The sequence below is a fragment of the Bactrocera oleae genome, chromosome 5, assembly GCF_042242935.1.
Source record: "Bactrocera oleae isolate idBacOlea1 chromosome 5, idBacOlea1, whole genome shotgun sequence".
Taxonomy (NCBI): Eukaryota; Metazoa; Arthropoda; class Insecta; order Diptera; family Tephritidae; genus Bactrocera; species Bactrocera oleae.
Genome location: NC_091539.1, coordinates 20960227 through 20978056, shown reverse-complemented (window position 1 = coordinate 20978056; position 17830 = coordinate 20960227).

Genomic DNA, 17830 nt, shown 5'->3' with positions numbered 1-17830 from the left:
ATAGTAAAATGTTCATGTTATTACAGTATTAACAAATTAATATAACCGAAAAATTTAAAAAATTGCACTTTCTTAGTTTTCGACTCAAAGTCGATTTTCTCTTTAATTGTATATTAGTGCTCGAACAATCTACCACATATACTGAAAAACATCACTTTTATTGATTTGCGTAATAGTAAAATGTTCATGTTATTACAGTATTAACAAATTAATATAACCGAAAAATTTAAAAAATTGCACTTTCTTAGTTTTCGACTCAAAGTCGATTTTCTCTTTAATTGTATATTAGTGCTCGAACAATCTACCGCTTATACTAAAAAACATAAATTTTACTGATTTGGGCTAAAGTAAAAGTTTCATGTTATTACAGTATTAACAAATTAATATAACCGAAAAAATTTACAAAATTGCACTTTCTTAGTTTTAAAATCAAAGTCGATTTTCTCCTAAATAGTATATTTATGCTCCAACAATTCACTTTTACTGATTTGCGTAAAAGTAAAATGTGCAAGTTATTACAGTATTATAAAATTAATATAACCGAAAAAATTTACACAACTGCACCTTCTTAGTTTTAGACTCAAAGTTGATTTTCTCTCTAATTGTATATTAGTGAAAACATAACTTTTACTGATTTGCGTTAAAGTAAAACTTTCATCTTATTACAGTATTATAAAATTAATATAACCGAAAAAATTTACAAAATTGCCCTTAGTTTTAGACTCAAAATCGATTTTCTCTTTAATTGTATAATAGTGCTCGAACAATCTACCGCTTATACTGAAAAACATAACTTTAACTGATTTGCCTAAAAGTAATATGTTCATGTTATTACAGTATTAACAAATTAATAAAACCGAAAAAATTTACACAACTGCCCTTTCTTAGTTTCAGACTCAAAGTCGATTTTCTCTTAAATTGTACATTAGTGCTCGAACAATGTACCGCTGATACTGAGAAACATAACTTTTACTTCTTTGCGTTAAAGTAAAATTTTCATGTTATTACAGTATTAACAAACTAATATAACCGAAAAAATTTACAAAATTGCATTCTCTTAGTTTTAGACTCAAAGTCGATTTTCTCTTTAATTGTATATTAGTGCTCGAACAATCTACCGCATATACTGAAAAACATCACTTTTACTGATTTGCGTAAAAGTAAAATGTTCATGTTATTACAGTATTAACAAATTAATATAACCGAAAAATTTAAAAAATTGCACTTTCTTAGTTTTCGACTCAAAGTCGATTTTCTCTTTAATTGTATATTAGTGCTCGAACAATCTACCGCATGTACTGAAAAACATAACTTTAACTGATTTGCCTAAAAGTAATATGTTCATGTTATTACAGTATTAACAAATTAATAAAACCGAAAAAATTTACACAACTGCCCTTTCTTAGTTTCAGACTCAAAGTCGATTTTCTCTTAAATTGTACATTAGTGCTCGAACAATGTACCGCTGATACTGAGAAACATAACTTTTACTTCTTTGCGTTAAAGTAAAATTTTCATGTTATTACAGTATTAACAAACTAATATAACCGAAAAAATTTACAAAATTGCATTCTCTTAGTTTTAGACTCAAAGTCGATTTTCTCTTTAATTGTATATTAGTGCTCGAACAATCTACCGCTTATACTGAAAAACATAACTTTAACTGATTTGCCTAAAAGTAATATGTTCATGTTATTACAGTATTAACAAATTAATAAAACCGAAAAAATTTACACAACTGCCCTTTCTTAGTTTCAGACTCAAAGTCGATTTTCTCTTAAATTGTACATTAGTGCTCGAACAATGTACCGCTGATACTGAGAAACATAACTTTTACTTCTTTGCGTTAAAGTAAAATTTTCATGTTATTACAGTATTAACAAACTAATATAACCGAAAAAATTTACAAAATTGCATTCTCTTAGTTTTAGACTCAAAGTCGATTTTCTCTTTAATTGTATATTAGTGCTCGAACAATCTACCGCATATACTGAAAAACATCACTTTTATTGATTTGCGTAATAGTAAAATGTTCATGTTATTACAGTATTAACAAATTAATATAACCGAAAAATTTAAAAAATTGCACTTTCTTAGTTTTCGACTCAAAGTCGATTTTCTCTTAAATTGTTAGTTAATGCTCGAACAATCTACTGCTTATAATGAAAAACATAACTTTTACTGATTTGCGTAAAAGTAAAATGTTCATGTTATTACAGTATTAACAAATTAATATAACCGAAAAAATTTACAAAATTGCACTTAGTTTTAGACTCAAAGTCGATTTTCTCTTTAATTGTATATTAACGCTCCAACAATTCACTTTTACTGATTTGCGTAAAAGTAAAATTTTCATGTTATTACAGTATTATAAAATTGATATAACGGAAAAAATTTACGAAATTGCACTTAGTTTTCGACTCAAAGTCGATTTTCTCTTTAATTGTATATTAGTGCTCGAACAATCTACCGCTTATACTGAAAAACATAAATTTTACTGATTTGGGCTAAAGTAAAATATTCATGTTATTACAGTATTAACAAATTAATATAACCGAAAAAATTTAAATTTGCAATTTCTTAGTTTTAGACTCAAAGTCGATTTTCTCTTTAATTGTATATTAGTGCTCGAACAATCTACCGCATATACTGAAAAACATCACTTTTATTGATTTGCGTAATAGTAAAATGTTCATGTTATTACAGTATTAACAAATTAATATAACCGAAAAATTTAAAAAATTGCACTTTCTTAGTTTTCGACTCAAAGTCGATTTTCTCTTTAATTGTATATTAGTGCTCGAACAATCTACCGCTTATACTGAAAAACATAAATTTTACTGATTTGGGCTAAAGTAAAAGTTTCATGTTATTACAGTATTAACAAATTAATGTAACCGAAAAAATTAACACAACTGCACTTTCCTAGTTTTAGACTCAAAGTCGATTTTCTCTTAAATTGTTAGTTAATGCTCGAACAATCTACTGCTTATAATGAAAAACATAACTTTTACTGATTTGCGCTAAAGTAAAATTTTCATATTATTACAGTATTATAAAATTAATATAACCGAAAAAATTTACAAAATTGCACTTAGTTTTAGACTCAAAGTCGATTTTCTCTTTAATTGTATATTGGCGCTCGAACAATCTACCGCTTTTACTGAAAAACATAACTTTTTCTGATTTACGTAAAAGTAATATGTTCATGTTATTACAGTATTAACAAATTAATAAAACCGAAAAAATATACACAACTGCACTTTCTTAGTTTTAGACTCAAAGTCGATTTTCTCTCTAATTGTATATTAACGCTCCAACAATTCACTTTTACTGATTTGCGTAAAAGTAAAATGTTCATGTTATTACAGTATTAACAAATTAATATAACCGAAAAAATTTACACAACTGCACCTTCTTAGTTTTAGACTCAAAGTCGATTTTCTCTCTAATTGTATATTAGTGAAAACATAACTTTTACTGATTTGCGTTAAAGTAAAATTTTCATGTTATTACAGTATTATAAAATTAATATAACCGAAAAAATTTACAAAATTGCACTTAGTTTTAGACTCAAAGTCGATTTTCTCTTTAATTGTATATTGGCGCTCGAACAATCTACCGCTTTTACTGAAAAACATAACTTTTTCTGATTTACGTAAAAGTAATATGTTCATGTTATTACAGTATTAACAAATTAATAAAACCGAAAAAATTTACACAACTGCACTTTCTTAGTTTTAGACTCAAAGTCGATTTTCTCTCTAATTGTATATTATGCTCCAACAATTCACTTTTACTGATTTGCGTAAAAGTAAAATGTTCATGTTATTACAGTATTAACAAATTAATGTAACCGAAAAAATTAACACAACTGCACTTTCCTAGTTTTAGACTCAAAGTCGATTTTCTCTCTAATTGTATATTAGTGAAAACATAACTTTTACTGATTTGCGTTAAAGTAAAATTTTCATGTTATTACAGTATTATAAAATTAATATAACCGAAAAAATTTACAAAATTGCACTTAGTTTTAGACTCAAAGTCGATTTTCTCTTTAATTGTATATTGGCGCTCGAACAATCTATTGCTTTTACTGAAAAACATAACTTTTTCTGATTTACGTAAAAGTAATATGTTCATGTTATTACAGTATTAACAAATTAATAAAACCGAAAAAATTTACACAACTGCACTTTCTTAGTTTTAGACTCAAAGTCGATTTTCTCTCTAATTGTATATTAATGCTCCAACAATTCACTTTTACTGATTTGCGTAAAAGTAAAATGTTCATGTTATTACAGTATTAACAAATTAATATAAGCGAAAAAATTTACACAACTGCACCTTCTTAGTTTTAGACTCAAAGTCGATTTTCTCTTAAATTGTTAGTTAATGCTCGAACAATCTACTGCTTATAATGAAAAACATAACTTTTACTGATTTGCGCTAAAGTAAAATTTTCATATTATTACACTATTAACAAATTAATATAACCGAAAAAATTTACATAACTGCACTTTCCTAGTTTTAGACTCAAAGTCGATTTTCTCTTAAATTGTTAGTTAATGCTCGAACAATCTACTGCTTATAATGAAAAACATAACTTTTACTGATTTGCGCTAAAGTAAAATTTTCATATTATTACACTATTAACAAATTAATATAACCGAAAAAATTTACATAACTGCACTTTCCTAGTTTTAGACTCAAAGTCGATTTCCTCTTTAATTGTATATTAGTGCTCAAACAATCTACCGCTTATACTGAAAAACATCACCTTTACTGTTTTGCGTAAAGGCAAAATGTTCATATTATTACAGTTTTAACAAATTAATATAACCGAAAAAATTTACAAAATTGCACTTTCATAGTTTTAAAATCAAAGTCGATTTTCTCTTAAATAGTATATTTATGCTCCAACAATTCACTTTTTCTGATTTGCGTAAAAGTAAAATGTGCAAGTTATTACAGTATTAACAAATTAATATAACCGAAAAATTTAAAAAATTGCACCTTCTTAGTTTTAGACTCAAAGTCGATTTTCTCTTTAATTGTATATTAATGCTTGAACAATCTACCGCTTATACTGAAAAACATAACTTTTACTGATTTGCGTAAAAGTAAGATGTTCATGCTATTACAGTATTAACAAATTAATATAACCGAAAAAATTTAAATTTGCAATTTATTAGTTTTAGACTCAAAGTCGATTTGCTCTGTAATTGTATATCTACCGCTTATACTGAAAAACATAACTTTTATTGAGTTGCGCTTAAGTAAAATTTGTATGTTATTACAGAATTACCAAATTAATATAGCCGAAAAAATTTACACAACTGCACCGTTTTAGTTTTAGACTTAAAGTCGATTTTCTCTCTAATTGTATATTATTGAAAACATAACTTTTACTGATTTACGTTAAAGTAAAATTTTCATGTTATTACAGTATTATAAAATTAATATAACCGAAAAAATTTACAAAATTGCACTTAGTTTTAGACTCAAAATCGATTTTCTTTTTAATTGTATATTAGTGCTCGAACAATCTACCGCTTATACTGAAAAACATAACTTTTACTGATTTGCCTAAAAGTAATATGTTCATGTTATTACAGTATTAACAAATTAATAAAACCGAAAAAATTTACACAACTGCAATTTCTTAGTTTTAGACTCAAAGTCGATTTTCTCTCTAATTGTATATTAATGCTCCAACAATTCACTTTTACTGATTTGCGCAAAAGTAAAATGTTCATGTTATTACAGTATTAACAAATTAATATAACCGAAACAATTTAAAAAATTGCACCTTCTTAGTTTTAGACTCAAAGTCGATTTTCTCTTTAATTGTATATTAATGCTCGAACAATCTACCGCTTATACTGAAAAACATAACTTTTACTGATTTGCGTAAAAGTAAGATGTTCATGCCATTACAGTATTAACAAATTAATATAACCGAAAAAATTTACAAAATTGCACTTAGTTTTAGATTCAAAATCGATTTTCTCTTTAATTGTATATTAGTGAAAACATAACTTTTACAGATTTGCGTTAAAGTAAAATTTTCATGTTATTACAGTATTATAAAATTAATATAACCGAAAAAATTTAGAAAATTGCACTTAGTTTTAGATTCAAAATCGATTTTCTCTTTAATTGTATATTAGTGCTCCAACAATTCACTTTTTCTGATTTGCGTAAAAGTAAAATGTTCAAGTTATTACAGTATTAACAAATTAATATAACCGAAAAATTTAAAAAATTGCACCTTCTTAATTTTAGACTCAAAGTCGATTTTCTCTTTAATTGTATATTAATGCTCGAACAATCTACCGCTTATACTGAAAAACATAACTTTTACTGATTTGCGTAAAAGTAAGATGTTCATGCTATTACAGTATTAACAAATTAATATAACCGAAAAAATTTAAATTTGCAATTTATTAGTTTTAGACTCAAAGTCGATTTCCTCTGTAATTGTATATCTACCGCTTATACTGAAAAACATAACTTTTATTGAGTTGCGCTTAAGTAAAATTTGTATGTTATTACAGAATTACCAAATTAATATAACCGAAAAAATTTACACAACTGCACCTTCTTAGTTTTAGACTCAAAGTCGATTTTCTCTCTAATTGTATATTAGTGAAAACATAACTTTTACAGATTTGCGTTAAAGTAAAATTTTCATGTTATTACAGTATTATAAAATTAATATAACCGAAAAAATTTACAAAATTGCACTTAGTTTTAGATTCAAAATCGATTTTCTCTTTAATTGTATATTAGTGCTCCAACAATTCACTTTTTCTGATTTGCGTAAAAGTAAAATGTTCAAGTTATTACAGTATTAACAAATTAATATAACCGAAAAATTTAAAAAATTGCACCTTCTTAGTTTTAGACTCAAAGTCGCTTTTCTCTGTAATTGTATATTAATGCTCGAACAATCTACCGCTTATACTGAAAAACATAACTTTTACTGATTTGCGTAAAAGTAAGATGTTCATGCTATTACAGTATTAACAAATTAATATAACCGAAAAAATTTAAATTTGCAATTTATTAGTTTTAGACTCAAAGTCGATTTGCTCTGTAATTGTATATCTACCGCTTATACTGAAAAACATAACTTTTATTGAGTTGCGCTTAAGTAAAATTTGTATGTTATTACAGAATTACCAAATTAATATAACCGAAAAAATTTACACAACTGCACCTTCTTAGTTTTAGACTCAAAGTCGATTTTCTCTCTAATTGTATATTAGTGAAAACATAACTTTTACAGATTTGCGTTAAAGTAAAATTTTCATGTTATTACAGTATTATAAAATTAATATAACCGAAAAAATTTACAAAATTGCACTTAGTTTTAGATTCAAAATCGATTTTCTCTTTAATTGTATATTAGTGCTCCAACAATTCACTTTTTCTGATTTGCGTAAAAGTAAAATGTTCAAGTTATTACAGTATTAACAAATTAATATAACCGAAAAATTTAAAAAATTGCACCTTCTTAGTTTTAGACTCAAAGTCGCTTTTCTCTTTAATTGTATATTAATGCTCGAACAATCTACCGCTTATACTGAAAAACATAACTTTTACTGATTTGCGTAAAAGTAAGATGTTCATGCTATTACAGTATTAACAAATTAATATAACCGAAAAAATTTAAATTTGCAATTTATTAGTTTTAGACTCAAAGTCGATTTGCTCTGTAATTGTATATCTACCGCTTATACTGAAAAACATAACTTTTATTGAGTTGCGCTTAAGTAAAATTTGTATGTTATTACAGTATTAACAAATTAATATAACCGAAAAAATTTACAAAATTGCACTTAGTTTTAGACTCAAAATCGATTTCCTCTTTAATTGTATATTAGTGCTCGAACAATCTACCGCTTATACTGAAAAACATAACTTTTACTGATTTGCTTAAAAGTAATATGTTCATGTTATTACAGTATTAACAAATTAATAAAACCGAAAAAATTTACACAACTGCACTTTCTTAGTTTTAGACTCAAAGTCGATTTTCTCTCTAATTGTATATTAATGCTCCAACAATTCACTTTTACTGATTTGCGTAAAAGTAAAATGTTCATGTTATTACAGTATTAACAAATTAATATAACCGAAAAAATTTACATAATTGCACTTTCCTAGTTTTAGACTCAAAGTCGATTTCCTCTTTAATTATATATTAGTGCTCGAACAATCTACCGCTTATACTGAAAAACATCACTTATACTGTTTTGCGTAAAGGCAAAATGTTCATATTATTACAGTATTAACAAATTAATATAACCGAAAAAATTTACAAAATTGCACTTTCTTAGTTTTAAAATCAAAGTCGATTTTCTCTTAAATTGTATATTAATGCTCGAACAATCTACCGCTTATACTGAAAAACATAACTTTTACTGATTTGCGTAAAAGTAAAATGTTCATGTTATTACAGTATTAACAAATTAATATAACCGAAACAATTTAAAAATTTGCACCTTCTTAGTTTTAGACTCAAAGTCGATTTTCTCTTTAATTGTATATTAATGCTCGAACAATCTACCGCTTATACTGAAAAACATAACTTTTACTGATTTGCGTAAAAGTAAGATGTTCATGCTATTACAGTATTAACAAATTAATATAACCGAAAAATTTAAATTTGCAATTTCTTAGTTTTAGACTCAAAGTCGATTTTCTCTGTAATTGTATATTAGTGCTCGAACAATCTACCGCATATACTGAAAAGCATAACTTTTACTGATTTGCGTAAAAGTAAGATGTTCATGCTATTACAGTATTAACAAATTAATATAACCGAAAAAATTTAAATTTGCAATTTCTTAGTTTTAGACTCAAAGTCGATTTTCTCTGTAATTGTATATTAGTGCTCGAACAATCTACCACATATACTGAAAAGCATAACTTTTACTGATTTGCGCTAAAGTAAAATTTTTATGTTATTACAGTATTAACAAATTAATATAACCGAAAAAATTTACACAACTGCACCTTCTTAGTTTTGAACTCAAAGTCGATTTTCTCTCTAATTGTATATTAGTGAAAACATAACTTTTACTGATTTACGTTAAAGTAAAATTTTCATGTTATTACAGTATTATAAATTTAATATAACCGAAAAAATTTACAAAATTGCACTTAGTTTTAGACTCAAAATCGATTTTCTCTTTAATTGTATATTAGTGCTCGAACAATCTACCGCTTATACTGAAAAACATAACTTTTACTGATTTGCTTAAAAGTAATATGTTCATGTTATTACAGTATTAACAAATTAATAAAACCGAAAAAATTTACACAACTGCAATTTCTTAGTTTTAGACTCAAAGTCGATTTTCTCTGTAATTGTATATTTATATTTAGTGCTCGAACAATCTACCGCTTATACTGAAAAGCATAACTTTTATTGATTTGCGCTAAAGTAAAATTTGTATGTTATTACAATATTAACAAATTAATATAACCGAAAAAATTTACACAACTGCGCCGTTTTAGTTTTAGACTTATAGTCGATTTTCTTTCTAATTGTATATTTTTGAAAACATAACTTTTACTGATTTACGTTAAAGTAAAATTTTCATGTTATTACAGTATTATAAAATTAATATAACCGAAAAAATTTACAAAATTGCACTTAGTTTTAGACTCAAAATCGATTTCCTTTTTAATTGTATATTAGTGCTCGAACAATCTACCGCTTATACTGAAAAACATAACTTTTACTGATTTGCTTAAAAGTAATATGTTCATGTTATTACAGTATTAACAAATTAATAAAACCGAAAAAATTTACACAACTGCACTTTCTTAGTTTTAGACTCAAAGTCGATTTTCTTTCTAATTGTATATTAATGCTCCAACAATTCACTTTTACTGATTTGCGTAAAAGTAAAATGTTCATGTTATTACAGTATTAACAAATTAATATAACCGAAAAAATTTACATAACTGCACTTTCCTAGTTTTAGACTCAAAGTCGATTTCCTCTTTAATTGTATATTAGTGCTCGAACAATCTACCGCTTATACTGAAAAACATAACTTTTACTGATTTACGTTAAAGTAAAATTTTCATGTTATTACAGTATTATAAAATTAATATAACCGAAAAAATTTACAAAATTGCACTTAGTTTTAGACTCAAAATCGATTTCCTTTTTAATTGTATATTAGTGCTCGAACAATCTACCGCTTATACTGAAAAACATAACTTTTACTGATTTGCTTAAAAGTAATATGTTCATGTTATTACAGTATTAACAAATTAATAAAACCGAAAAAATTTACACAACTGCACTTTCTTAGTTTTAGACTCAAAGTCGATTTTCTTTCTAATTGTATATTAATGCTCCAACAATTCACTTTTACTGATTTGCTTAAAAGTAATATGTTCATGTTATTACAGTATTAACAAATTAATAAAACCGAAAAAATTTACACAACTGCACTTTCTTAGTTTTAGACTCAAAGTCGATTTTCTTTCTAATTGTATATTAATGCTCCAACAATTCACTTTTACTGATTTGCGTAAAAGTAAAATGTTCATGTTATTACAGTATTAACAAATTAATATAACCGAAAAAATTTACATAACTGCACTTTCCTAGTTTTAGACTCAAAATCGATTTTCTTTTTAATTGTATATTAGTGCTCGAACAATCTACCGCTTATACTGAAAAACATAACTTTTACTGATTTGAGTAAAAGTAAAATGTTCATGTTATTACAGTATTAACAAATTAATATAACCGAAACAATTTAAAAATTTGCACCTTCTTAGTTTTAGACTCAAAGTCGATTTTCTCTTTAATTGTATATTAATGCTCGAACAATCTACCGCTTATACTGAAAAACATAACTTTTACTGATTTGCGTAAAAGTAAGATGTTCATGCTATTACAGTATTAACAAATTAATATAACCGAAAAAATTTAAATTTGCAATTTCTTAGTTTTAGACTCAAAGTCGATTTTCTCTGTAATTGTATATTAGTGCTCGAACAATCTACCGCATATACTGAAAAGCATAACTTTTACTGATTTGGGTAAAAGTAAGATGTTCATGCTATTACAGTATTAACAAATTAATATAACCGAAAAAATTTAAATTTGCAATATCTTAGTTTTAGACTCAAAGTCGATTTTCTCTGTAATTGTAATTTAGTGCTCGAACAATCTACCACATATACTGAAAAGCATAACTTTTACTTATTTGCGCTAAAGTAAAATTTTTATGTTATTACAGTTATAACAAATTAATATAACCGAAAAAATTTACACAACTGCGCCGTTTTAGTTTTAGACTTAAAGTCGATTTTCTTTCTAATTGTATATTTGTGAAAACATAACTTTTACTGATTTACGTTAAAGTAAAATTTTCATGTTATTACAGTATTAACAAATTAATAAAACCGAAAAAATTTACACAACTGCACTTTCTTAGTTTTAGACTCAAAGTCGATTTTCTTTCTAATTGTATATTAATGCTCCAACAATTCACTTTTACTGATTTGCGTAAAAGTAAAATGTTCATGTTATTACAGTATTAACAAATTAATATAACCGAAACAATTTAAAAATTTGCACCTTCTTAGTTTTAGACTCAAAGTCGATTTTCTCTTTAATTGTATATTAATGCTCGAACAATCTACCGCTTATACTGAAAAACATAACTTTTACTGATTTGCGTAAAAGTAAGATGTTCATGCTATTACAGTATTAACAAATTAATATAACCGAAAAAATTTAAATTTGCAATTTCTTAGTTTTAGACTCAAAGTCGATTTTCTCTGTAATTGTATATTAGTGCTCGAACAATCTACCGCATATACTGAAAAGCATAACTTTTACTGATTTGCGTAAAAGTAAGATGTTCATGCTTTAAATTTGCAATATCTTAGTTTTAGACTCAAAGTCGATTTTCTCTGTAATTGTAATTTAGTGCTCGAACAATCTACCACATATACTGAAAAGCATAACTTTTACTGATTTGCGCTAAAGTAAAATTTTTATGTTATTACAGTTATAACAAATTAATATAACCGAAAAAATTTACACAACTGCGCCGTTTTAGTTTTAGACTTAAAGTCGATTTTCTTTCTAATTGTATATTTGTGAAAACATAACTTTTACTGATTTACGTTAAAGTAAAATTTTCATGTTATTACAGTATTATAAAATTAATATAACCGAAAAAATTTACAAAATTGCACTTAGTTTTAGACTCAAAATCGATTTCCTCTTTAATTGTATATTAGTGCTCGAACAATCTACCGCTTATACTGAAAAACATAACTTTTACTGATTTGCTTAAAAGTAATATGTTCATGTTATTACAGTATTAACAAACTAATAAAACCGAAAAAATTTACACAGCTGCACTTTCTTAGTTTTAGACTCAAAGTCGATTTTCTCTCTAATTGTATATTAATGCTCCAACAATTCACTTTTACTGATTTGCGTAAAAGTAAAATGTTCATGTTATTACAGTATTAACAAATTAATATAACCGAAAAAATTTAAATTTGCAATTTCTTAGTTTTAGACTCAAAGTCGATTTTCTCTGAAATTGTATATTAGTGCTCGAACAATCTACCGCTTATACTGAAAAACATAACTTTTACTGATTTGCGTAAAAGTAAAATGTTCATGTTATTACAGTATTAACAAATTAATATAACCGAAACAATTTAAAAATTTGCACCTTCTTAGTTTTAGACTCAAAGTCGATTTTCTCTTAAATTGTATTTTAATGCTCGAACAATCTACCGCTTATACTGAAAAACATAACTTTTACTGATTTGCGTAAAAGTAAGATGTTCATGCTATTACAGTATTAACAAATTAATATAACCGAAAAAATTTAAATTTGCAATTTCTTAGTTTTAGACTCAAAGTCGATTTTCTCTGTAATTGTATATTAGTGCTCGAACAATCTACCGCATATACTAAAAAGCATAACTTTTACTGATTTGCGTAAAAGTAAGATGTTCATGCTATTACAGTATTAACAAATTAAAATAACCGAAAAAATTTAAATTTGCAATATCTTAGTTTTAGACTCAAAGTCGATTTTCTCTGTAATTGTAATTTAGTGCTCGAACAATCTACCACATATACTGAAAAGCATAACTTTTACTGATTTGCGCTAAAGTAAAATTTTTATGTTATTACAGTATTAACAAATTAATATAACCGAAAAAATTTACACAACTGCACCTTTTTAGTTTTAGACTTAAAGTCGATTTTCTTCCTAATTGTATATTTGTGAAAACATAACTTTTACTGATTTACGTTAAAGTAAAATTTTCATGTTATTACAGTATTATAAAATTAATATAACCGAAAAAATTTACAAAATTGCACTTAGTTTTAGACTCAAAATCGATTTTCTCTTTAATTGTATATTAGTGCTCGAACAATCTACCGCTTATACTGAAAAACATAACTTTTACTGATTTGCCTAAAAGTAATATGTTCATGTTATTACAGTATTAACAAATTAATAAAACCGAAAAAATTTACACAACTGCACTTTCTTAGTTTTAGACTCAAAGTCGATTTTCTCTCTAATTGTATATTAATGCTCCAACAATTCACTTTTACTGATTAGCGCAAAAGTAAAATGTTCATGTTATTACAGTATTAACAAATTAATATAACCGAAACAATTTAAAAAATTGCACCTTCTTAGTTTTAGACTCAAAGTCGATTTTCTCTTTAATTGTATATTAATGCTCGAACAATCTACCGCTTATACTGAAAAACATAACTTTAACTGATTTGCGTAAAAGTAAGATGTTCATGCTATTACAGTATTAACAAATTAATATAACCGAAAAAATTTAAATTTGCAATTTCTTAGTTTTAGACTCAAAGTCGATTTTCTCTGAAATTGTATATTAGTGCTCGAACAATATACCACATATACTGAAAAGCATAACTTTTACTGATTTGCGCTAAAGTAAAATTTTTATGTTATTACAGTTATAACAAATTAATATAACCGAAAAAATTTAAGCAACTGCACCTTCTTAGTTTTAGACTCAAAGTCGATTTTCTCTCTAATTGTATATTAGTGAAAACATAACTTTTACAGATTTGCGTTAAAGTAAAATTTTCATGTTATTACAGTATTATAAAATTAATATAACCGAAAAAATTTACAAAATTGCACTTAGTTTTAGATTCAAAATCGATTTTCTCTTTAATTGTATATTAGAGCTCCAACAATTCACTTTTTCTGATTTGCGTAAAAGTAAAATGTTCAAGTTATTACAGTATTAACAAATTAATATAACCGAAAAATTTAAAAAATTGCACCTTCTTAGTTTTAGACTCAAAGTCGATTTTCTCTCTAATTGTATATTAATGCTCCAACAATTCACTTTTACTGATTTGCGCAAAAGTAAAATGTTCATGTTATTACAGTATTAACAAATTAATATAACCGAAACAATTTAAAAAATTGCACCTTCTTAGTTTTAGACTCAAAGTCGATTTTCTCTTTAATTGTATATTAATGCTCGAACAATCTACCGCTTATACTGAAAAACATAAATTTAACTGATTTGCGTAAAAGTAAGATGTTCATGCTATTACAGTATTAACAAATTAATATAACCGAAAAAATTTAAATTTGCAATTTCTTAGTTTTAGACTCAAAGTCGATTTTCTCTGAAATTGTATATTAGTGCTCGAACAATATACCACATATACTGAAAAGCATAACTTTTACTGATTTGCGCTAAAGTAAAATTTTTATGTTATTACAGTTATAACAAATTAATATAACCGAAAAAATTTAAGCAACTGCACCTTCTTAGTTTTAGACTCAAAGTCGATTTTCTCTCTAATTGTATATTAGTGAAAACATAACTTTTACAGATTTGCGTTAAAGTAAAATTTTCATGTTATTACAGTATTATAAAATTAATATAACCGAAAAAATTTACAAAATTGCACTTAGTTTTAGATTCAAAATCGATTTTCTCTTTAATTGTATATTAGAGCTCCAACAATTCACTTTTTTTGATTTGCGTAAAAGTAAAATGTTCAAGTTATTACAGTATTAACAAATTAATATAACCGAAAAATTTAAAAAATTGCACCTTCTTAGTTTTAGACTCAAAGTCGATTTTCTCTTTAATTGTATATTAATGCTCGAACAATCTACCGCTTATACTGAAAAACATAACTTTTACTGATTTGCGTAAAAGTAAGATGTTCATGCTATTACAGTATTAACAAATTAATATAACCGAAAAAATTTAAATTTGCAATTTATTAGTTTTAGACTCAAAGTCGATTTTCTCTGTAATTGTATATTTATATTTAGTGCTCGAACAATCTACCGCTTATACTGAAAAACATAACTTTTATTGATTTGCGCTAAAGTAAAATTTGTATGTTATTACAGTATTAACAAATTAATATAACCGAAAAAATTTACACAACTGCACCGTTTTAGTTTTAGACTTAAAGTCGATTTTCTTTCTAATTGTATATTTGTGAAAACATAACTTTTACTGATTTACGTTAAAGTAAAATTTTCATGTTATTACAGTATTATAAAATTAATATAACCGAAAAAATTTACAAAATTGCACTTAGTTTTAGACTCAAAATCGATTTCCCCTTTAATTGTATATTAGTACTCGAACAATCTACCGCTTATACTGAAAAACATAACTTTCACTGATTTGCTTAAAAGTAATATGTTCATGTTATTACAGTATTAACAAATTAATAAAAGCGAAAAAATTTACACAACTGCACTTTCTTAGTTTTAGACTCAAAGTCGATTTTCTCTCTAATTGTATATTAATGCTCCAACAATTCACTTTTACTGATTTGCGTAAAAGTAAAATGTTCATGTTATTACAGTATTAACAAATTAATATAACCGAAAAAATTTACATAACTGCACTTTCCTAGTTTTAGACTCAAAGTCGATTTCCTCTTTAATTGTATATTAGTGCTCGAACAATCTACCGCTTATACTGAAAAACATCACTTATACTGTTTTGCGTAAAGGCAAAATGTTCATATTATTACAGTATTAACAAATTAATATAACCGAAAAAATTTACAAAATTGCACTTTCTTAGTTTTAAAATCAAATTCGATTTTCTCTTAAATTGTATATTAATGCTCGAACAATCTACCGCTTATACCGAAAAACATAACTTTTACTGATTTGCGTAAAAGTAAAATGTTCATGTTATTACAGTATTAACAAATTAATATAACCGAAACAATTTAAAAATTTGCACCTTCTTAGTTTTAGACTCAAAGTCGATTTTCTCTGTAATTGTATATTAATGCTCGAACAATCTACCGCTTATACTGAAAAACATAACTTTTACTGATTTGCGTAAAAGTAAGATGTTCATGTTATTACAGTATTAACAAATTAATATAACCGAAAAAATTTAAATTTGCAATTTCTTAGTTTTAGACTCAAAGTCGATTTTCTCTCTAATTGTATATTAATGCTCCAACAATTCACTTTTACTGATTTGCGTAAAAGTAAAATGTTCATGTTATTACAGTATTAACAAATTAATATAACCGAAACAATTTAAAAAATTGCACCATCTTAGTTTTAGACTCAAAGTCGATTTTCTCTTTAATTGTATATTAATGCTCGAACAATCTACCGCTTATACTGAAAAACATAACTTTTACTGATTTGCGTAAAAGTAAGATGTTCATGCTATTACAGTATTAACAAATTAATATAACCGAAAAAATTTAAATTTGCAATTTCTTAGTTTTAGACTCAAAGTCGATTTTCTCTGTAATTGTATATTTATATTTAGTGCTCGAACAATATACCACATATACTGAAAAGCATAACTTTTACTGATTTGCGCTAAAGTAAATTTTTTATGTTATTACAGTATTAACAAATTAATATAACCGAAAAAATTTAAACAACTGCACCTTCTTAGTTTTAGACTTAAAGTCGATTTTCTCTCTAATTGTATATTAGTGAAAACATAACTTTTACAGATTTGCGTTAAAGTAAAATTTTCATGTTATTACAGTATTATAAAATTAATATAACCGAAAAAATTTACAAAATTGCACTTAGTTTTAGATTCAAAATCGATTTTCTCTTTAATTGTATATTAGAGCTCGAACAATCTACCGCTTATACTGAAAAACATAACTTTTACTGATTTGCGTAAAAGTAAGATGTTCATGCTATTACAGTATTAACAAATTAATATAACCGAAAAAATTTAAATTTGCAATTTCTTAGTTTTAGACTCAAAGTCGATTTTCTCTGTAATTGTATATTAGTGCTCGAACAATATACCACATATACTGAAAAGCATAACTTTTACTGATTTGCGCTAAAAAAAAATTTTTATGTTATTACAGTATTAACAAATTAATATAACCGAAAAAATTTAAACAACTGCACCTTCTTAGTTTTAGACTTAAAGTCGATTTTCTCTCTAATTGTATATTAGTGAAAACATAACTTTTACAGATTTGCGTTAAAGTAAAATTTTCATGTTATTACAGTATTATAAAATTAATATAACCGAAAAAATTTACAAAATTGCACTTAGTTTTAGATTCAAAATCGATTTTCTCTTTAATTGTATATTAGTGCTCCAACAATTCACTTTTTCTGATTTGCGTAAAAGTGTTCATGTTATTACAGTATTAACAAATTAATAAAACCGAAAAAATTTACACAACTGCACTTTCTTAGTTTCAGACTCAAAGTCGATTTTCTCTTAAATTGTACATTAGTGCTCGAACAATGTACCGCTGATA